Raw genomic sequence first — 23,947 nt, 5'->3', positions numbered from 1 at the left:
CCTATGTATTACATCCAAATTAGTAGTTGAAGCAATAGAAAATTACTGCACGGAGAAGTCAGTCATTTCATAGTAACAAGTGAAAAATTCTACAAAGCATTTAAATAAATCCATCCAACTGTTTGGTATTACTTCAAATACAAAAATCATTTCCTGAGTAAAGGAGGTAAATTTTGCCAGCAGATCCCTATTTATGTGTCAATTGAAAATAATTAAAATGTATATTTTTTAAAAAAGGCTTATGGTATGAAACACCACAAAGACTTGCCCATATCATCAGGTCTACAACTGGAGGAATTTTGAAACAACTAAAATAATACTGCCTTCTGAAAGTCAAAATAAAGTTTAATTTTCACCACCCAGTATTAATGTACACCTTACCAGAAAGAACATAATGAATCAGAGTAGATGTGGTATGTCCTTACAGAAACAAATGGACTCACAGGCCACATAAAGAGAACAAGTTGACAGGACACATATTCAGGTCTAAAGAGAGGAGGAAATGTGCCCATCAGAAAGGAGATGGGTCAGTCAAAAAACACAGGAAAAAGGAGTGTCACAAGGAAATGGTGGCTGTGCCCATTATGGTACTCTCCAATTGACAGCACCATGATTGACAGATTGTATTTCCCATCTACCAGCCAGGGTATTCCTATGATTAATATGACCGAAAACAATTTAATTTAGTAATTCTCCGCATGCTTCCCATAAGCTTTTTCTAATTCCATCCTTCTTATTAAAATCTGATATTCTATGTAGGAAAACCATAGGCTGGGCAGGTTGAAGCAAATATTTAGTCTACATGGCAGTTAAGGTGTTTACTACAGATACTGAGACAAGAGGCCACTCATGTGTAGAAAAGCCATTCTCAATTGGGTTCTGTAAACAGCCACTGACGAATCAGGTTTCTTGGTTAACTAGGAGGGCTGGACTTAAACCCTAATAAAGTCATCAGTGTGATGTCACCAAGAAACTTTTTGGGAGTCGATATCTAGATGTGTCCAGATGACCCTAAATGGTATCATCAGGTGCTCTATGGGAACTTGTAGAGATCTCAAGTTGCTCTTTGGGAACTTGCAGAGATCATTCAGACACAATGTAAGTAATGGTTAGCCATCATAAACTATTAGCACATTCTGCATATGATAAGCAAGTGGTAACTCCAAAAGAGAATTACAGAAAGGTTGGATCATCACTCCAGCATTCATTCCTCCAATATCTCTTTATAAACTTATGTGTAATTATCAATAATTTAGCTTTGCTAGAATTACTAAGTGGACCACAGTTAAAAGGCTCAAAGCAAAGCTATAATCTGAACCTGACTAAGCAATGGTAATGCAAAATTTCTTTATTTTAAATAACATTTATTTATTTTAAATTTGACTTACAAGTATTTGGGTCTGATTATTCATTCATACCCAATAAAAGACAGGAGAGGCACAAGGGTTTTACTAAGCATACAAAAACTCAAGATGTATAATTAAGCTCTGAAAATTCTGGTATATAATCTTTTAACTCAGCAAGTATAGCTAGTATTTGGATTTTTAAAAATTGAGATATGCAATAAATTTGAAATAAAGTTTAATTTTTGCCACTCAGTATTAATGTATACCTTACAAGAAAGAACATAGATATAAGTGTATCTTTAAAAACTAAGAAAAGGCAAATACTAAGTAAATGACATTAAAAAAATGATGGGAGATTGACAGTCTGCTTTTCTTAATCTATGTGGCATTTTATCCATTTGACATAAATATGGAAATATATTATTTTAATACTATATTGAGCTTTTAAAAAGATAGTTGTTATTTTTAACCTACAGCCATAGACTATATGCTAGCTTGAGATAAGCCATGTTTACAAGATGGACCATAAATCTAGACCACATACACACAAAAATACTAATTCAATAAGTCTTGTAATAAGGAACTGCATAGAGAACAAGTACATACAATAGAAATTTATAACATAATAATATCTTCTAAAGCAACTATTAGGATAAAAATATTTAAAAAATAAGAAACAAACTAATAGAAAATAATGATAGTGAAAATAGTGGAAACTATCAAAGTTGGGCTTATTATCAAATTAATTCCCTTAAAGCACTTTAATTACTTTTAAAATAAAGAATAAAATTAAAGAATTAAGCACTTAAATAATAAAGTTAGAAAAATTACAACTATCCTATATGAAAAACAATAAAAGAAAAACAATGAGTTTGTAATGAAATAATAAATCTAAACAGAAAATGAAGATATTGTTGCAAGCTGGTAGAAATACTCATCAGTATGTGAAAGTAGAGAGTTTGTATACTTTTGTACACCGACGAACATTTCTATAACCAAACTTAAAATATATAAATAAACTCAAGAATAGTCCTTTAAAATGGCAAATATAAATCTAAATTGGAGAGAGGAGTATTAATAAAGAAATACAAGTACCACCATAAAGGAGGCTATTTTAAAGTTGCAAGCAATACTTTACAGTAATTACATCTGAAGACCATAAAAAAACCAACTCTGGAAATATACAAATTACATTAAGAAGAAGTAGACTGCATGAATAGAATGAACCATCCCCAAAGAGAAAATTGAGAAAGTTAAAAACAAATGACCTGGCAAAATGGACTGGAGTCAGTAGTTTTACAGCCATTTCAAATTGAAATAAAAGATAAATAAAATCCTACATACTGATCCAGAACAATAAAAAAAGATAGCTATCCTATTATTAATCTATCATAATACAGACATTACCTGACCAAGAACACATAACAACATAAAAGATCACAATATAAAACAAAGGAAATTATAATTTAACCCCAAATAGTAACATAATATCATTATATATTCTATTATATTATATACCTATATTAACACAGCAACAGAATGAACAGCTTTCTTACAATAAGACTTAACTGTGTGAGGTACAACTCTGAGTGATAGACACCTGCTAATGTCCATCCATATTGCCACAGCTTCTAGAGAAGGGCAAGGAAAGGGGTTGTAGCGCTCCTGCATATTCCCAAGCACATTACTGAGAGTTCCCTTGTCTTCTTCCTTGCAGTCCCAATAAGTAGCTTCACTTTGACTTTCCCGCAGGCTAGGCCCAAAGATGTAAATCCCTATTTACTCCTTTTCTTAACAGTCATAGGTTTGAACAATATAGTATCAAGGTTTTTGTATAACTTTTACATCAATGTAATCATAAGTCTTGTGATTTGCATACTTTTATATCAATGTAACCGTAAGTCTTGCGATTTGTATAACTTTTGTAATGCATGATGTCTTAGGCCTTTGTAAACTTTCTTTATTCTAAATGTCACTATCTAAATGTAAAATGCAGCTGTAACAAGTGTTATACAACGCTCTGCTGGCCACTTGGCTAATGTATAAGTACAGACAACTCTGGACTATAAAAGTAGACTGTAAGGCCTAAAGGTCACGTGAGCAGAACCATTTTAGAAAGATCTCAAGTCCGGCTCTGCTCCCTGGATTCGAACTCAGAAATAAAATTCTTTCTACCAGTTCACTGCCCCTTGACTTATCGGTATCAAGGGTGAGCAGCCGAGCATTACTTAGACCATAACATGAGTACTTAAGATACTTTATGTCATTTCAACCTCAGAACTGCTCCCGCATGTAGGACCAATATATTAGTGTTTATTTCTAAAACATCACATAATTCAAAACACATATAAATAAAAACTATACTTAATAGGGACAAATATTTCTGCTTACCCTTAAAATGTTTCTCTGCATTTCAAAAACATACATGAACACAATTTACAATTCATTTGGGCCAAAAGCTTTGAAATTACGTACATTGTGACTGGTTTTTAATTTGGAGGAACTTACATAATTTCAAACTTCGCAGGACAACTCTTCACTTCCAAATAGATACCTGTTTGCCACTTCTCTTAAAATGTGGCTCTTCAAGTCTCATTCTGAAAGTGATATGGAGAAACACATAGACATAGAGAAAGGTTTTGAAAGAGACATAGAGAAACACATCACTGTTATAAGAAAAATAACAACCTAAGTTGAAAAAAACTGGCAGTTGGCCTTTGGAGGCAAGGAACAAGAATCAAACAGGAGAGGGGCTGGTGCCCACTTTTCAGGGGTTATTCATGTGGAAATACAGAGAAAATTTTTATTTATCAGTGGAAGTCAAAAATCTGAAATTTCCTAAATATAACACATTAGTTTAACTTAAGCATTGAGCCAACAGCAGAATTTTTACAGAAGCAAATTAAATTTATGAGATCATTTTTAAATAGTTTCCTGAGACCTTCAGTTGGAGCTCACACTCTTTAATCTTGCCTAACCTAACAGGCAGCTTCCTTCCACCTACTTCTCCAGAATCACTTTATTATGTTAAAAGTCACAAGCAGTTCCCTAAAGGCATCACGTTCTCAGAAACCTCAGGCTTATGTTTTTCTCTCTACCTGGAGTGCTACTTTCCTTATCTCTAAGGCTCTGACTCATCAGATAAGGTTTAACTCAAAGATCACTTTCTAAGGAAGCTGAGAGCCAATCTCCCTCATATACTTGAGAATGATATTTTACTGTTGCTGTTGGTATAAAGCTTAAATGAAATAGTGGAGTCACATCATGCAACAGCCTGAGGTTTAAAGTTTAAGGTCTTTAAACTTTAAATTTCCACAAGGTACCACTTTACTGTAAGTTTTTAAAGCCAAATTTCTTCTTCACTTGTTCCCTACATTAGAACTAAAACTCTTCCCAGGTGCATGGGAAAAAGAGATCCTTTACAAAGTATCACCTACCAAGACTCAGGCATACTATGTGTTTGTTATTTGATTCATGCAGCTGACTTATTACATTGGTACCCACATTTCAACTGCACTCCCTTCTGTTCCTGCCCTTTTAAGAATTTAAATACCAAATTCTATAGTAACATTTCTTTGCAGTATTTCCATGGTTTTACTCTGAGTCTTTATTTTCTGGGTCTCATATTTTCCAGTGTTGTTTACATTCACTTCGGATGTAGTTAATGCTTTTACTGCAGCCTGATAAATCTGCTCACACTTCACTACTTTGTGTTCAGTCCTCCTTCCTGCATACACATTCAAGGCCGCCTGTCAAAGCTGTTATTTTGTGTAGTCTTGCCTCATTCAGTGATTTCTGTTAACATCAGCAGATAAAAGTAACTGTGTACACATAACAAAATTTAAAAGAAATTAGAAAAATTACAAGAGAAAAACATATATTATGTTGCTTTTGTTACTCCTGACAGACACTAACTTATCTCCAAATGCAAGCTGTTCTTACAGCAACTTAATTTCTACAGCAATATTAAGAATATTACTGAACTTTTACTTGACATGTAATGCAGAGAAAAATATTAAGATTTAAAGATGGCTGGGTAAATGTATATCAATATTTTCATAAGTTATGAGGCAAATATAAAATACATATTGAGAAGCTGAACCTGATGTGTACTACATGATTTAAGAACTGCACTGAGGCTAGGCCTGGTGGTTCATGCCTATAATCCCAGCACTTTAAGAGGCCAAGGCTAAAGGGTCACTTGAAACCATTTTAGGAGGTCAAGGCAGAAAAAGGATCACTTGAAACTAGGAGTTCAAGACCAGTCTGGACAACAAAGCGAGACCTCATCTCTACAAAAAAAAGAAAGAAAGAAAGGAAAAGAAAAATCAGCCAAGGCATGATGGTGCATGCTTACTAAGTACATAAGAGGCTGACACAGAAGGATCACTTGAGTCCAGGAGGTCAAGGCTGCAGTGAACCAGGATCCTGCCACTACAATCCAGCCTGGATGACAGAGTGAAACCCTGTCTCAAACAAACAAACAAAACAACAACAACAAAAAAAAAAAAAAAAAAGAAGAAGAAGAACTACACTTGATAATGTTCACAAATTCAAAGTTTGCCATATCTACTTCATTTACTCCATAAAACATTTGAGCACCAAAATTGTGTTAGGTCCTCCTCTGAGCATTGGGGATGTAGTAATTAACAAAACCAAAACAATCTCCTACCCTCACAGTTTACCTTCTACAGGGAGCAGATGGAAGATAAAACAGGACTGGGAACACTATCATTTTAAACTGAGTGGTCTGGAAGCCCTCATGGAACAGGTGGCATTTGAGTAAAGATTATCATCGGAGACAAAGGAGAAATGCCAGGTAGATAGCAGGAGGAAGAGTACTGTAGGGAGAGGGAAGAGCAAGGGCAGACTCCCTGAGGAGGTTTTGAAGGAGTGTACAGCCAGGAGGCTGGAGCCCAGTGAGAGAGGAGAAAAGCATCAGGAGATGATGACAGTTAACAAGGGGCCAGCCTTGCGTGTGGGCCACAATAAAGACTTACTCTGAATTAGCTGGGAAGGTACTGGAAGGTTTTCAGTAGAAGAGAAACATAATCCAGATTAATTTAAGAAGCTCACTGGCTGTTCTGCTGAGGGAAGCACAGAAGAAGGGAGACCAGTTAGGAGATTACGGCAGTAATTCAGGAGAGAGATGATATACTGACTCAATAGCCTAGGTGATGGTAGTGGAAGGGGTGAGAACTGGTTGGTTCTAAACACAGAACCAAATGCATCTGGTGATGGATTAGGCATGGGGTAAGGGAGAAAATAAGGACTAAAAGAGAAGTGCAAGATTTACAGCCTGAGAAACTGGAAGGATTGCGTTTCTATTTACTGAAATGTGGAAGACAGAGGAGGGGCAATTTTAAGGGATAATTATCAGTTCAGTTTGGACATATAAAGTATGAGATACATATTAATATCCAAGTAGAGATACAGTAAGCAGATGGATATGACTCATGAGTTCAGGGGAGAGGTCTTGGTTAGAGACATAAATGTGTGAGTCAGCAGCATATAGATGGAATTTAAAACCACAAGATATAACAGAAATTAGAATATCTCTATGCCATAAAAATAAGAATACACAAATAAGGCATATTTATTTGTAGAACAAAAAATAATTATGAAATAGGTTCTATGTAAGTCCACTAAGAGTTCCCATTCTACTAAACCATAGGCATTGAGCAAAATGTTAATCAGGCATTTAAAATGTGCAAAGGTAGCCCCCATGTTCTCATCAGAACTACATCCAGTTGAGAGGGAAGAAATATAAATAATATAAGAGAATCACTGAAGAGAAGGGAGAAAAAAAAAATCAAGCATACACTCTTGACAATAACCACGCCCTTAGGGATGTTGAGTCTTCCACAGAAAGAAGAGAAAGCCAGACAGAGAAATGACATCTGATGACATATATTAGTTCTTTCAAAGACTACAGGTTGGCAAAATGTCAAGATGCCACAGAGTGGCCAAAGTCATGTTGGGTGGTCCATGACCTATTAGCTCATCAACCCCACAGGGAACAACAACTTGGTAGCCAGTTAGTTATTTTCCTAGCACGGACTAAGTTAGATAGCATGTTACAACTGCACCACATCACTCATTCAATACAAGTCTCTCTCAACATGCGATCTGGATAATAAAAATATTCTTTCACTCATTTCTCACTGTTTTCAGCAGCTGCTGTCACCAAGTCCAGCGTACTGGAAAAACAGGATCTCCACAGCTACCTTTCTCCAGTTTCTACTGTCTCTTCTCAAACTATGGGTCTCCTCCTTGTGAATATCTCCTGGCACTCAAATTGACAGCTTCCCCCCGCCTTTCTCAGCTTCAGTTCTAACTCCTACACACAAACACAGTCATGCATCACTTTATGACAGTGACATATTCTCAGAAATGCATCCTTAGGGGATTCTGTTATTGTGCGAACATCACAGGGTGCACTTACATAAACCTAGACAGTATAGCCTGCTACATACCTGGGCTATACGGTACACCTTATCGCTTCTAAGCTACAAACCTATAATGCATGTTACTATACTGAATATGGTAGGCAACTGTAACACATCTAACCATATTTAACCACAGAGAAGGTACAGTAAAAATATAGTTAGTTATCTTATGGGACCACCATCGTATATGCGGTCTGCCATTGACAAAACACCGTCATGCAGCTTATGACTCTATTTTCTCCACAGCTCACCTAGAAACGCCTTTGTTTTAATCTTCCAGGTCACAGAGGCAATTCATAACCCCAATTTTCTTCAGGAGACAAATAAAAGTCACCTCCACAAGAACAGAAGACTGCTGATTTTTTGCTTGCTGACTGCTCATCATTTTCCAGAACATTTCCTTGTTCTCACAGAACAAAATCTACTTTAAACTTTCCTAAAAATGATAACAGATCAGTTATAAAATACGTGATGGCAAGTGTAGAGTAACCACTATTTTTGCCAACTGTGACTCATTAATTCTGCTAACCATCAGCAGACAGGCACTCAGAGGAGTCTTCTTGCTCCTCATGCACACATAAACATCCCTATGAATATTTAAAACTTCCTCTCAGAAACATGTTGCCAGTCTTGGCAATGATGAAGTCAAGAGTCATATTACTGTCTAGATAATTGAAGGTTCCTCAATTAAGGAACTTAAAATATTTTCCAATGCATAGGAGGACATCTCTGCATCATATAATGCTGATACTTCAGCACTTCAAGCAATTTTCAAACAAATGCTGTCAACTCTCAATATAGAGGTCTTATTGATCTAGACCTGAAAATCAACAGTAACTGTGGCAGTGAGCTCAGTGCTCTCCTAAGAATCATAGGAAGATGGCTAAAAGCGTACTTTTAGTAATTATCCTTCATCCCAAAGACTAGAATTAAGAATGCATTCATCACACATTCTTCATGGACCTCCCTGGATTTATCTTTTTGATACAGAGAAAACAGAAGCTGAATTCCAAGCAGCCAGTTGGTAAGCAGTCAGCAAAGCCTGCATGGATATTCACTGGCAAGTTAGATTTATTTTCATTCAGCAACACAGAATTGCTTCTCTGAAATGTAGGAGGTAAGAATTCCTGAAAATGTCACTCCAATGAATACAGCCATCTTCTACTCACTGCCCCTTTGGTGGCTCTCTGTAGCTGTTGGAAGTGATACGTAACAGCTATGCTAGGGAAGATGTACCATCAATATACTTGAGCCCAACCTCCTATTTCATAAACTAAAGCAGGTCAATAAAAAGGTCAGCCGGGCTTGGTGGCTCAGCCTGTAATTCCATGCCTTTGGGAGGCTGAGGTGAGTGGATTGCCTAAGCCCGCGGGTTCGAGACCCGCCTGGGCAACTTGGCGAGACCTCATCTCTACAATAAATCAAAAAATAAGCCGGGCATGGTAGCGAGCACCTGTAGTTCCAGATACTCGAAAGGCTGAGGCAGAAGGATCGCCGGAGCCCAGCGGGTCGAGGCTGCGGTAGCCGGGAGTGGCCACTGCACTCCAGTCTGGGCGACAGAGTGAGACTCCAACTCAAAAAAAAAAAAAAAAAAAAAGGTAGGCCACTCACATCTATGCCGAGGAATATAAGGAGGGACCCTAAAAAAATAAAAGTCCAGAATATATTTATTAAAATGGTGTATTTATTCTTACATGTTTAAACTTACTCTCCATTTGATGCAATACGCCTGTTGACATGCTTTATTCACTGCCCAGAACAGTATTTGAACTTGTCAATTTGTATGTCTTTTAGTGCTTCTGTTTTTTGTTTCACCTATTCCACATTGGCATTTCCCTCTGAGGACTTTTTTCATTCAGGAAAACAAAAAAAAAGTCGCTTGGGACAAGATCAGGTACATAGGAGGGTGGGGGGAGTACAGGAGCATGTTGTTTTGGTCAAAACTGCTGAATATTCAGTGCAGTGTGGGCAAGTGCGCTCATAAATCACCAATCATGAAATGGGCAAACACATTGAAAGACTTTTCAAAAAAAATTCACTGAAGTCGAATGCTGCCTCTCACAACACGCTAGGTGGTATAAAGATAATGATGGGTTCCTAGAACACTTACTTAGTGGGGGAAGCCTGTACTACAAGGAGAATATCCCACAAAAAATAATTCCAGTTTTTTTTTAGTCCCCTTCATATCTACCAACTGGCAGAGATTACAAATTTATCTCCTATAAATGATATGCAACAATGGCACACAGGTCTAAATAGAAATTATGAATCCCTACCCTAAATAAAGGCTTGTGGTTCAAAGTTCAGTGCATATGACAATATCTGATACCTAGGCATCAAGATTTTGAGATTGACTTTCCTTAATACATCAAGAGTATGATATATATGTTACATATATATATATATATATATATATATATATGATTTCATCAGACTTCTTAAGTAGTCACAGAGGAAACCAGACCCTCAAAGCATAAGCATCAGATGTGACCTCCACAATCACCTCTATCAGCCTAACTTGTGCTTCAGAAAGCAGAATCACATAAGCAAAGACTACTAATCATAAGACTCATTCAACTGCAGACTAATATACTCAGAAAATAAAGCGTCCTTTACGGTCTAATAATGAGAATGGGCTCAGAGCACATATTACATAGGTAGAGAATACCACAAAAGTAGCAAGATCTCTTTAGGCTGGCAAGGTTCTCAATAAAGGTTTAGAACTAGTATCATCTTTAAAAAATTTGCTCTTAAATAACAAAAGAAATAAGCAATTATGAAATCAAAAATAAAATTATGAAGATTATTAAAAATAGATATTGAGATATGTATGTATATATACTGCTTTTAAATACTTAAACATGTTTAAAGTAAAAATAATTAACAATAATCAGTAAGATCTTGTTTACAGATTTTGAGAAAATGTATTGAATTTGATTCTGCTACTGGCTCCATCCTTCCAACACTTGGAATAGTGACTTACTCAATCCCTTTACTATCTCTCATGAGTCTCCTTCACTACAGGGGGGACCTTCCCCACAAAAAAAAATTAGTTTGGGGGACACAGACCCCTAGTAGAACAGGTTTTCACCACTAGATAAATGTTCTAGGAACCCATCTACATCAGTGTACCAGCTAGTATTGTGAGAGGCTGCATTCAGCCTCAGTGAATTTTCTTTTTTGGAGAGTCTTTCAATGTGTTTGCCCATTTCATGACAGGTAATTTATGAGTGTACCTGCCCACACTCCGCTGAGTGTCCAGCAGTTTTTGACTAAAAACAGCATGACCACTGTGACCCATCTTCCCTAAACACATCTTGTCCCAAGTAACTTTTTTTTGTTTTCCTAGATGAAAAAGTCCTCAAAGGGAAACATTTTCCTGATGTGGAAGTGGTGAAATAAAAAAAGCAGCAGAAGCACTAAAAGGCATCAAAATCGATGAGTTCAAAAACTGTTTTCAGCAGTGAAAAAAGCATCTCAATAGTTGTATTACATCAAATGGAGAGTACTTTGAAGGTGATTTATAACAACACACAATTTTTTAATAAATAAATTCCATTTTTTAGAGGTCTCCCTCATATTTCTCAATTATCTCTCACCTTATTACTAAAGCAATTCAGTCTCACGCATCTCCAAAACATTCATGCCTCTCCTCAAAACACCAGGTCCCTGACCAGGTGCTCCAGCTGTGCTGACCATTTTTAGCTCCCTTGTAAAGAGGAGGTCTCACCATCCATGCCATTTCCTCAGTACTCCCCCTGCCAGGAATGCCTTTTCCTCCAACCACCAAACTATTAACAGCAATAACAAACCTACCCATTGTTCAAGGAAGCTTGTATATCACTTCCTCAATGAAACTTTCCTCCTCTTCCCTGGGTATTAGATATATTCCATTTATCTTTCTTTAGGAGCATCTCTACTCTTTCATATACATTTAACATATACTAAAAGGTCCTAGAGAACACTTCTGTATCCATAGCACCTAAAGAAAAGTTTGGCATGTGTTAGGCATTCAATTTGTTTACTAAATTCATGAATTACAAATATCACTGAATGAAAGTATGGAGTCCTAGCTGGGCTGGGTGGCTCAGCCTGTAATCCCGCGCCTTTGGGAGGCTGAGGTGAATGGATTGCCTTAGCCCGCGGGTTCGAGACCCGCCTGGGCAGCAAGACCTCATCTCTACAATAAATCAAAAAAACAGCCGGGCGTGGTAGCGCATGCCTGTATTCCGGCTCTTTGGAAGGCTGAGGCGGAAGGATCGCTGGAGCCCAGCAGGTCGAGGCTGTGGTGGCCAGGAGCGGCCACTGCACTCCAGTCTGGGTGGCAGAGTGAGACTCCAACTCAAAAAAAAAAAAAAAGTATGTCTTGTTACTTGCTAACTAAAGTTAGACAAGTTTACAAATATAACAAGTTTTATAAATATTGCAAATATTACAAAATTTCAACATAATTGTCTCCAGTATACATTAGGGATGGGTTCCAGAACTCCCATGTATACTAAAATCTGTACATACTCAAGTACAGCAGTCTGCTTTGTGGAACCTGCATAATAGAAAAGTCAGATCTCTGCATACACCGGTTGTGCATCTGCAAAAACTATACTTTTTAAAGTTAGATTCCAGTTTGGTTGAAACAATTCGTGTATAACTGCACCCATGCGATTCCAACCGGTGTTGTTCAAGGGACAACTGAAAATTAAATACACCAAGAATCCTTAATCTCCATTGACTATAACTGACAATGAAATTAATAAAAACGGCCCAACTCCTCCAAGTTAACTAAATAGGAAAACTCTCTTTCCAATGTACTGTGAATGCTATTTAGTGAAGTCACTCTAATAACACAGTACAAAAATGGACACAAATATATGGAAACATAGAAATCACTCTGTAAGTGGGAACCTATCGAACCCAAACAAATGGGCATATTTGTATCTTCCACATGTATAACACTATGCTAGATGCTGAGGGAGAAAGTAAGATGGAAAAGACATAGTCATGATTCTCATGTATTGTTCACAAAGGAGGTAAGAAAGCTACATAATTAGAAAACAATGTTTAAGTCAATGAACATGCAAAGAAGACTGAACTACAGGTTTTTATGATCAAAAAGGCTTAATGAAAAGGCTGGCCTTGGAGAAAATGTAACTTTGAAAGAAATGAAAAGTTATGTTCCGAAAGAAATGGTCTAAACTAAAAAAAAAGAAGAGGAGTATAAGTAGGTCTGCAAACTGCCAGCTGCCAGTCAATCTGGAGAGCTCCCCCCCGCCCCTCCCCCCACCACAGAGAATCACAGGAGGCATGGCTGGAATGGAATGTGTGAACAGAGCACAGAGGGCATGGGAGTGTGAGCTCGCTTTTCACAACAAAGGCACATAGGCTTGATTGAGGAGGCCGGCACTGAAGACAAGGATAATGTTCCAAAGGCCAGCAGTTCTTTGCTTATAAGAAGTTGGCAGGGAGCCTTATTCAAAGAGAGTAAACATGGACTAATGGGTTACTGGATGTCAACAAAGTGAGGTATGCTTGTGGTTGGTTTCTCCAAATACAGCTGGCCAAATCCAGAATTTATGTTTTCTCAATGTCCTATTAAAATATCTATTTTAACACCCTAATGAATGTCATGAAAGAAACAGTTTGAACAATGGTTTCAAAGTTATGAGGAATATATAAATTTCAAACTGAGTTTGCAGAGCTTTAAAATTTCAGAGTGGGCCAGATGGTCCCTTATAGTCTAGAAGCCCTACCTCACCCACACAGCCTTCTATGGAGTTTACCTTCTGCCCTCCACACAGAATCTATTTCATTTCCCCATCAAATGAATGCACACTCCCTTATAACGTCACACTGCTGCATAAAAGAAGATTGCAAACTGATAGCTTGAGGCCAAATCCTGTTCATACAGTGGTGACGGTATTTGTCTGCTGGCTTGCACGGTGTTTCTTAAACACTGAATTATCTGCCAATACTAAAAGATGAAAGTTTTTCACATAAATAAAACCAAGAATTCTAGCATCTCTTGAAAAATAAGCAATACTGGCAATACTCACCAGTTTACCAGTCTGCCACCAGCTACCTCACTTACCTCCAGCCTGCTGGCATTTGTTTTCCCCCTGGCTTACAGGGTTTTTAGAGCCCTAACAGCTGGCCAGTCTGAGTTGGCTGTGTGGGGTCCACTGAGAGCACTGCCTGGTTTCACATCCATCTAGTAGTGCTGCTTCCTAGTTATGTAACTTAACAAGTTACTTAACCTCTTTACGCCTAAAATTCTTCGCAGTAAAATGGGATCAAATATACTACGATTTACCTTAGAAAGTGGTGGTGAGGAATAAATTAGTTTATATAAAACAGTGCTTCTCAATGGGGTACCGCAGGGAGAGAAGAGGATTCTGCACTAGCCCCTACCCTACCCAGCGCCCCCCAGCCCTGAGGAAGTTACCAATGTCTGGAGACATTCTTAGTTGTCATGGTTAGAGGAGGTGCCACTGGTATCTAGTGGGCAGAGACCAGAGATGCTGCTGAGCATCCTAGGATGCACAGGACAGAGTGCTGAGGACAGAAACCCTGACAGAAACCATTTAGAACAGTTTCTGGCACAAAGAAAGACCTCTGGAAGCACTAGTTATTACCAATAATGCCAAAAGTAAGTCCTGGCTAATGCTCCTACCTCAGCTGGAGAAAATTCGAATACTTCCTTGTGTTACTTTTGAAAAATTTAACATACTATAAAAAATAGAAAAAGGTACTTGAAATTCTGGTTCCATACCATTAGCTCAACAGGCAAGTGGTTAATTCAAAAAAGCAATTCTGAGATTAAGTTTTCCTGAAACAAAAAGCAAACAAGAATGTACTCTGGCTTGCAATAATATAAAATATTTGAAATATATACTGTCCTGTAAAATACAGAACAAAGAAACATGTGATTTCCACAACTCAGACAGTTCTGGGCCAACTTCCTCCAAACTACAGATTTTACACACTGAGGATGCTCACTAGTCCCACAATACTTTTCAGAAAACTGTCACTAGAGGAGAAGTAGGAGAGAAGGGTTTTTAAATAAACTGGAGAGAGTTACTGAACCTCATGCTACACCAATGCCTACCTAAGAAGATCCTTCAGGTTTAAACAGCTTAGAGTCAGGGATCCTTTGTGAAAATTCAGGTTTCGATCTTGATTCACGACAAGAGGTATCTTCTAGATCCAGGTCAGCTGACAAACAAGGCAAGTGAAACAATGAGAAAGGCCTGAGCTGTACTGATACATCCTTTTAGAGGTTGCCAGGACATCTGATGCAGGACATCAGAACCAATGACAGTCTGCAACAATCCCCCACTGCCATAAGCCAGGAGTATTAACCAGGTTTCCTGTCCCAACACTGCAAGTAACAAAGAGCTAGTCTCTATGGGCCTCAGTTTTCTCATCTATAATATTAAAAAGTGGATTAAAATCATTGTTAGTATTTTCTTATACCATAAACAATGATTTTATTTGCAACAATGTGTCTTCAACATTTACAGCCCAAAGATTTGAGTTCCTCTCAAGGAACCCCTTGGTAAACTCTACATGTCAGACCCTTAGGTGAAAAGAAAAAAGGTCTGTGGAATTAAAGCCAAGAAAAGCATAACAATGTGACTCTCAAAGATGAGGTAATAAAGGTGTGAATGAAACTAGAAATCTCTACAATCTGCAAAAACTTTGCATGCATAATACACATTTGTAAGTCTTTTAAGCTTAAATCGACATTATTTTAACAAGTACATTACCAAAGATACCAAGATTGGTAAACTGTGTTACAGAGAAAGACTCCCAGAAAGTAGTATCTAAGCAGATTGCCTGAGTTATCCATCCAGAGGACATTCCAGGTGCAACCTGAGTCATGGCATGGAAGATGGAAAGCTCAAGGCAAAGACCAGGACTCCATTGTGGGGCACTGGGTTCATGGTGAAGAATGGTTCTATTTCTTGGGTCAAGTCATGATGGCCTGGGAATTCAGAATGTGGGCACTGATATATGATAATCTTAAAGGTAAGAGATATGAGTCAAAATATCCAGTTTTGATAATTTGGCTTAAAGAGCAAAAGCTCTCTTTTGCCTAAATTTAAATATCTTTCACATTTAAGAAAAAAGATACTAAGTCCATTAATATTATTCTCCTATGACTAGTGAAAAAGAAAAAACTCCATTAAGTTACAGAATAACTGAAAAGTCATCCAGAAAGCAAATTTAAGCAATTATTAGGCTCTTATTCATCCACTATATTCCAATAATAACTGCTCAAATAAGCAAACCTTAGAAACAAATCATGGGAAATTTTAAATTTAGGATAGTAGTGACCCATTTCTCAACCATATAATTTATAAATTGATTTGTTTATTTAAAAACATAACATATTACTAAAGAAAGAGACGTTACATCACTGAGCTGACCCAAGAGCTTCCTCAATTATAGGAAGAAACTGTACCAGAAACTACGAGCCTGCAAATTCTAAGCTATCTTGCTATTCTAAGCTATACTTCTAAGCATAAGGTTCACGATGGGAAAACAGTAACAAATTCTACACTCTATTTCAAATATTTCTGAAATTAAAACTTGAATCTTATAAAGTCATTTTTAAATCACAGCTTTCTATTAACAGAAACCAAAGATTCATCCAGAATGTTTATAGCTGCTCATTGTTCAGAAAAGGAAAAGAAAATAAGGAAAAGGATTACATTAAACCAAAAAACAATCTCATCTTTTAAAAATTACCTCAAGTTTGTGGACAGTGCACTCAAGACGTTGAAATATTATATTTTTACATACACATAAACCTCTTGATATAAAACTTTCATGAAAGAAATATAGCAGAAAAAACACTAGGCTGAAAATTGGCAAGGTGAGAATTTGGTACCAGTCTGTGTTGTTTTGAAAATCACTGACTTTCTCTGCATCTCCATAGCCCCACTTCTAAACTGAGAGGGTTGAATCACATCATCTCTAAAATGCCACATCATAGAACATAATTTTAAATAATAGAGATTTGTAGCCGCTGCTATATACTCAGGGAAACACCAGGGTGGAGTAGTGTGAATTTGGCTTTGGAATAAAGATAACAGGAGTTCAAATCCAAGCTCCATCAGTACTGAGTAGCCTGAGTATTAGCTGCCTCTACTAACAAAAAGGTCTAATATTTGCCTTTACAACGTGTGGAAGGATTAGAATGTATGTGATGTACCTGCCACACTACAGGTATTAAATAAAGGCAGGAATTATGCCCCTGGTCAGTAACATAAGTTCTAATGAAAAAATCATAATCCACTTGACAATGCAGTTACCTATCATTTGACTTGGAAAAGAGTAGGGACTGGAGGTCAGTGTTTTCCAAATGGAAAGCGGGTAAAGATGATGCTGGAAAGGATTCACAGTTGGAAGTACAGAAGATAAAAGCAGGGAGGGCTGGGATCCGTGGCTCAGGCTGTAATCCCAGCACTTTGGGAGGCCAAGGCGAGTGGATTACCTAAGCCCTTGGGTTTGAGAACAGCCCGGGCAACTTGGTGAGATCTTGTTTCTATAAAAAATAAAAAATAGCCGGATGTGGTAGCACTCTCCCGTGGTTCCAGCCACTTGGAAGGCTGAGGCGGCAGGATTGCCGGCGCCCAGTAGGTCGATGCTGGGGTGGCCGTCAGCGCACTACTGTACTCTAGCCTGGGTGACAGAATGAGACTCCAACTCAAAAAAAAAAAAGCAGGGGGTGAAGATAAGCACAGGATTTGAGTCTTGCACAAAGTAACAACGGGAAAAAAAAACCTGCACACAGCGTTGGAGAAGAGAAGACATTTTCTCATTGAGAGGATCTCTGGAGAAAATACATATAACAAATTACTGCAGTGATTTCACAATAAAAACAAAATAGAAAGAGTCTATGAGTGTCACTAAAAGAAAACAAGGAAGCTTTTGCAATATGCCATCATCCTTCCTTTACCTGTCTGCAATTCTCACACTGGATAAAGATCATCCAATTCCTGCCCACTTCTCCAGTGTCACCTCCCACCACTGACCCTCCACCTCATTCTCCCCTGGGTTCACTCCGTTTCAGCCACACTGGCTTCCCTTCACCCTTGAAACATGCCAACCTCCTTCCTTTAGTTCCTTTGCCCTGTTTTATCTGCCTAGAAACTTCCAGCAGGTGTTCCCATGGCTGAGAAAGCTAAACATTCAGGTCTCATGCAAACTGTCACCCCTCATGGCAGTCTTCCTTGACCACCTCATCTAAATTTCCCCACACCCCCAAGTCATGCTCAAGCTCCTTATCCTGTAATATCTTTTCTAGCATCTATTACTCTTTAAAATTGTTTTTCTGGTTCACAAGTTTATTGTAGCTCCACAAAAGGTAAGGTCTTTGAGGGCAGGGGTCTTATCTAAATTATTTACTACTCAATCTCCAACACCTAAAATAACTCATGGCACAGACAGGCACTCATCAGATAAACTATCCAAAGGATAAATCCAAATAATAAGAATCACCATCCTTTTGCAAACATAAGTAAGGAAAAGTCCTCAAAAGTGGTTTTAATTTCATTTTTAATGCAGTTTTATGCAATGCAATAATGCAGTTTTAGAAGGTACATATACAAGAAAGATTTTCAAAAGAGTAAGTTTTCCATGACAACATATTATACAGTACAGGCTTTCACTTTACGAACATGAATTACCTATCATCTTATCAGAATTCAGAAAGAAAGCAAGGGTAGGGTACTAAAAGTTATTCTGTTTTGTGAGATCCTGCTTCTAGAAGGACATGTACGGGTAGATGGCATACAGAAGGGAATTATCTTTTGGAACTTTTCCCAACAAAGATATATGATATATAAAACTAGACTAATTCCAGTATATTAAAAGGTTAGACCTGATACTACTTTGTTACCTTGCTAAACATATTCAAACTATTACTGCGTACAATGACGAATTCAGTGATTCTCTGAAACAAAAGACAAATGGCATGCCATATTAAGAGAATGGTAAGAAAAGTTCCACAATGTCAATGTCAACACATGCTTGAACTAAAAGAAAAAAAAAAATCCCTTTCTAACCCTAAACCCAAAGTAAGCCTGCTACTGAGATTTCAAAAAAATGGCAAGATACGCATGAGTGGGCAAAGCAGTGAACCAAAACCACAGCCAGGATGACTTGTGCCTTTTTTATTTTGCTTTGTTTTGAACACGACTTTTCCTGATGAACAGAAGAGGCCCGCAGCCGACTGTGTCTGGACAACACAGGCATCACCCCCAGTCACCATTCCTGGTCATCTGGACGGCCCACGGCGCCAGCACGTGGCTGGACCACCAGGGGGACTCATCCGAGTCCGCAGAATGAAGGAATGGGGCCATCATTACCTACATCCATCCCTGAATCCCTGCCAAAGCATTGTGGCTCAGCATTCTGCAACTTCACTTTTGTATCTATTATAATAAGCACAGCCTCGCCTCAGTCCTCTTCTCCCCGGGGAATCGCGCGGGACTCAGTAAACAGAACCAGATGCTCGGGGTACGGCCTCCGTCCGCCGGCCTCTTGTGAGCTCCAGGCAAGTCATCTGATCCTGGAGACTCAGTTTTCCAACCTGCTAAATAGGGTGATGAGAAACGCAGCCTACCTCATCGGGTGGTTCCGGGCCGGCAGCCCAGGCTGGCCCGGTGACTGCGGCTCCGCGGTCGCTTCCCGGGTTGAGGGGCGGGGCTGGGCGGGGCGAGACCGGGGGCCGAGTACAGCAGGCGACGCGCAGCCCACCTCCCTCAGTCAGACGCCCCGGGACCTCCTCGAGTACCCGGCCCGTGACGTCAGCACGCTGACGTCGACGCACAGAGCCCGCATCCCGTTCGGGGAACCATAGACCCGGCTGGGGGCTGAACGCCTCCGTAGCGGAGCCAGCCGATTGGTCAGCAGACCGGTCAGTCATCTATTGACCAATAAACAACCCTAAAAGGAGGGCTAGGGCGGGCTGACCTGCCTGCTGTAATGGGTGGGAAATCTGGGACGCTGACTTTGAAACCGGGAGCTGGTTGGACTTTCCTGTAGTTTGCATCACACCGAATAAGCATCCGCTTCCTCTTCGTCGACGATTCTGTTCCTTCCGCTTTCTTTTAGTTCCCTGGTGGAGGTTTAGGCCGTAGTTTGTGGAATAAAAATACTGGGAATGGCTTTCAGTGTCCTGGGCACCTTGCGCTTAGCTCTCCAGGAATGAAAACAGGGCATTCCTTTTATATGCCAGGACTCATCTCAAGCATCACCTCCTCTTGGAATACTCATTTCCCCCAGACCTGTTTGGACCTTTAATCTGCACTCCTATTTCGTAAACAATATATTTATCTTAATAATAGTCATACTGAATGATATTTGCATTTCTGCTTTCCCACAACGTTGAGCATCTTTTGTTTAAAATTAAGCTTTTCCCCCAGTAGAGGCTACAGTTAAATCATTCTCATTTTTAAAGGCACAAAGGGGTATGCAGCGAGAATTCTTTGGATCCCGTCCCTGACACTCAGTTTACTTCTTGGAGACTACCAGTGTTGCTGATATAAAAAGAAAAGAAAAGAGACAGTCTTCAAAAGTCATTCTAAGTGTTATTATTAATTTTAAGTTAAAAAAATACAATAATGTCCTTGCAAAAAAAAAGTTGAAACTATTTACAGATTGTGCTAATATCCTTTTCAGCCACCAATTGCAAACCCAGTCTCTATATGATGGCTTCTAGTTCCTGTGAATGTATATGTGTAGATGTTATTAATTTACACTCAGGATTGAGATTTTTCCATCTCTATGTCTCCCTCCTATTAAAATGCCATATGATCATCCTCAGAACAAACATAGACAGAATTTAATTTTATCATTCTCTACTTCCTGCCTATAATTTGTTTCCTCCTCCTCCTCCTCCTTCTTCTTCGAAGCTATGCTACCATAAATATAAGTGTAGCTGTGTCATTCTGTACTTACTCTCAAGGATTCCGTAGGGTAGAGACACCAACAAGAGATGTACTGGATCATAGAGTATGCACGTTTTAAACCCTTGGCAGTTTCCAGTATTTGTTACCCCAAGTAGTACAACTTACATTCCTACCCTTAGAGTTTGAACAGTCCTTTTCCGGCATCCTTGCCAAAATTGGTAAAATAGAATTTTTTTAATGTTTTTGAATTGATAAGTGTAAAATTTTTAAAAGAATGACACATATACAAAAGAAGTACAATAATCATAACTGTTTGCCATGATGACAAAGGGAACAAACTTGTGTAACCACCACCCACACCAAAATTTAAATGTTTACCAACACTATAGAAGCGTTCATCATGTTCAGCCTTAGTCCCTACACCTCTACACACATATAGCCACTATTCTGAATCCTACCAACAAATTAATTTTCTCTGATTTCAAATGTTTATAAATAGCCACACATAGTATGTATTCTTTTGGGTGGTTCTTTTAGCTTAATATTATACTTGTAAGATTGATCTATATAAAACAATGTAGTAGTATTCCATTCATTTTCATTTTTATATATTATTCCAAAATTGCTTTATCTATTCTACTGTTTTTTAATGTTAGTTTATTTAAAGTAATTAAGTGATGGTGCTGTGAAGATTCTTATGCCTGTCTTATAAGACACATAGTTACACATTTGATTTTGGTGTATCCCTAAAAGTTGTATTACTGCGCTGTAGCATATACATATATTCAGCATTAGTAGACTGCCAAATAGTTTTTTGGTTTTACTAATTTAAACACACTCTAACAGTTAATGAAAATTTCAATTGCTTCACATCTTTGCCAACACTCGATATACTCAGTTATGTTTTGTGCTCTTCTTTTTTCACTCTGTTTTTTTAATGTTCTACATTCTGGTGAATATTTAGGGGTATCACATGGTGGATTTAATTTGCATTTACCAGGTGTCAAAATTAGTTTGGCACCTTTTTATATGTCTGTGTCATTTGGATATACTTTTTGGTGAAATGCCTGATCAGGTCTTGTGTTTATTCTTTAATCAGGTTATCTGTCTGTTTCTTATTGATTTGTAAGAGGCTTTCCTATATTTTAGATATGACTTTTTCTCAGACATATGAATTGTGAATATGTTTTACTTTACTCCTCACCTTTTAATTATAATACATGTAATAAATTTAGTTATAAAATTTTATAGTTATAATTTGTAATTATAAAATTAATCTTTGACTTAATAGAATATACTATAAAATAATAATTTTCCTAGTTCCTGGGCAATGCAAAAACCTTATTTATTTATGTATTTATTTATTGAGTCAGTCTCACTCTTCAGTCCAGGATGGAGGGCAGTGGCACAGTTACAGTCCACCACAGCCTCAGCACCCTGTGCTCAGGCAATTCTTCTATTTCGGCTTCCACCCAAAGTGCTGGGATTACAGGATCATGCCACCACACCTGACTGAGTTTTTATTTTTTTTGTAGAGATGAGGTCTCTATTTGTTGCCTAGGCTGGTCTTGAACTCATGGACTCAAGCACTCCTCCCACCTTGGCCTCCCAAAATGCTGGAATTTCAGTCATGAGCAACTGGGCCCAACCAGCAAAAACTTTAGAACGTTTTAATTTCATATATCCAACTCCTGAGTTTTGTGCAGTTGTTGTCATGTATTTTAATTGTTTTATAAACCCAGCAAAATATCGTTTTACTTCATATAAACAATGTTTAAATTTATTCATATATTTATGCTTTTCATCACTTCTTACATTTCTAGGACTACATATGAAGTCATTTTATTCATTATTAAATTTTAAAGTAAATCCTTTGGTGATAAAAATCTCCATTAGGTTATCCAAAGTGAGATACCTATGCTATCAATACAACTGTTTCCTTTTTAAATTTGATCCAGCATTATAGTTATTCATGGTGGGAAGTTGGTCAGATGCCAAATAATTAAAGCCCAGAGTGGATTGAGCATATTGATGGGTGTGGCTCATTTTTTAGTGTCTTCTACTCTAGAATAGTGCTATGCACAACAAAAAGAAAGTTTGAGTGGAGTTTCTGCAAATGGCAGAGTAGGCAGCCCCAATAGTCTGTTCTTTCACAGAAAATTTAAAAATTAAGCAAAAAATGTCAGAATCAACTTTGCCAGAACTCCAGAAAGCAGTCAAAGGTTTACAGCATCCAAACTAATGCTGAATCAAGAAAAAGTCAACATTAAAATGACAGGAATTTTTCAGTGTATTTTTCCTTGCCCTTAATTAGCCCCTGCTCAGGCTCTGTAGTGATCTTGAAGACAACAACCTGTATATAGGACTCTGATTTTTGGGTTGGGAAGGAATGTAATAGACTTTACTCACAAGGAATTGAGTTTGGTTGTTCTAACCTATCTATCTCATGACTACCTGAGGACTGATGTGAGGAGCTTGTCTTTGTTTTGCCTAACTTGGAACTCACAGAGTAGACAAGCAGTGGCATTCCTCCAAAGTATTTAAAGACTGATGAAAAATCCACAATCACTGAAGCAAAGGATTATGGTTGAAACACAAATACAGCATAAAAAGCATGGGAGGAAATGTTGAGTAGAAAGTTTCTTTGGGAAACCGGGGCATTCAAAAGCACCTGCCTATACTGGAGGATTTTAAAAGCCACACCAAGTTCAGAGCATGACGCATGACCTTAAAAGACCTGAGAAGATCCTATGCATTCACCTCTGGCTGCTCTCTAGTCAGTGAAGGCAGGAAGTGAAGGCTAAAGCAGAGTTGTAAATTGCTGGACTACGTATCGAAGGAGTACAAAGCATGGAGTCAATCTGCAAATTCTAGAAGGTTTTGCTTGGTTTTGCCCCTAGGGTGTTCAAAAAAATCTCTGCCATACACTGCAGAATACAATCTTGTGGAACACAGACTTTAGAGGATACACATGGTATATAGCATAGTCAAGCATTGAAGGAGTACTCCAGATCAGAGTACTGGAGAATAGTATATGATTCTTTCTTTTTTTCTTTATTTTTGTTGGTAAAGGGGTTCTCTAAGAACTACGAAAATCTCTGTCATAACACTGACTAATCACAGAGATAAAGAACAGAGAAATCACACCTAACAAGTCTTTGGACAAAAAGCTTGGAAAAGTCACTACAGAAATGAATAACTATAGTGCTCGAGAAACAATAGACGCAAACTCTGG

At 38.1% G+C, this 23,947-nt stretch overlaps 1 protein-coding gene across 5 annotated transcripts in view; it reads right to left on the bottom strand.

Moving 5' to 3' along the window:
- Nucleotides 1–19,649, bottom strand: part of STARD3NL (STARD3 N-terminal like) — a 49,291-nt gene extending 29,642 nt beyond the window's left edge. For 3 of the 5 annotated variants that reach the window (XR_504708.2, XM_008064136.1, XM_008064138.2), the window contains exon 1: nt 19,425–19,649. The gene's annotated coding sequence lies outside the window, so the exon portion shown is untranslated. Of the gene's footprint in view, nt 1–14,897; nt 14,913–18,698; nt 18,751–19,420 lie in introns of those variants that run through there. The other 2 variants (XM_021715588.1, XM_008064137.1) reach the window with 2 other exon arrangements.
- Between the last annotated feature and the right edge of the window lie 4,298 nt (nt 19,650–23,947).

Source organism: Carlito syrichta, unplaced genomic scaffold (genome assembly GCF_000164805.1).
Source record: "Carlito syrichta isolate Samal-C Ts95f unplaced genomic scaffold, Tarsius_syrichta-2.0.1 Scaffold307206, whole genome shotgun sequence".
Lineage (NCBI taxonomy): Eukaryota > Metazoa > Chordata > Mammalia > Primates > Tarsiidae > Carlito > Carlito syrichta.
This window is presented reverse-complemented; position numbering and strand designations above follow the sequence as displayed.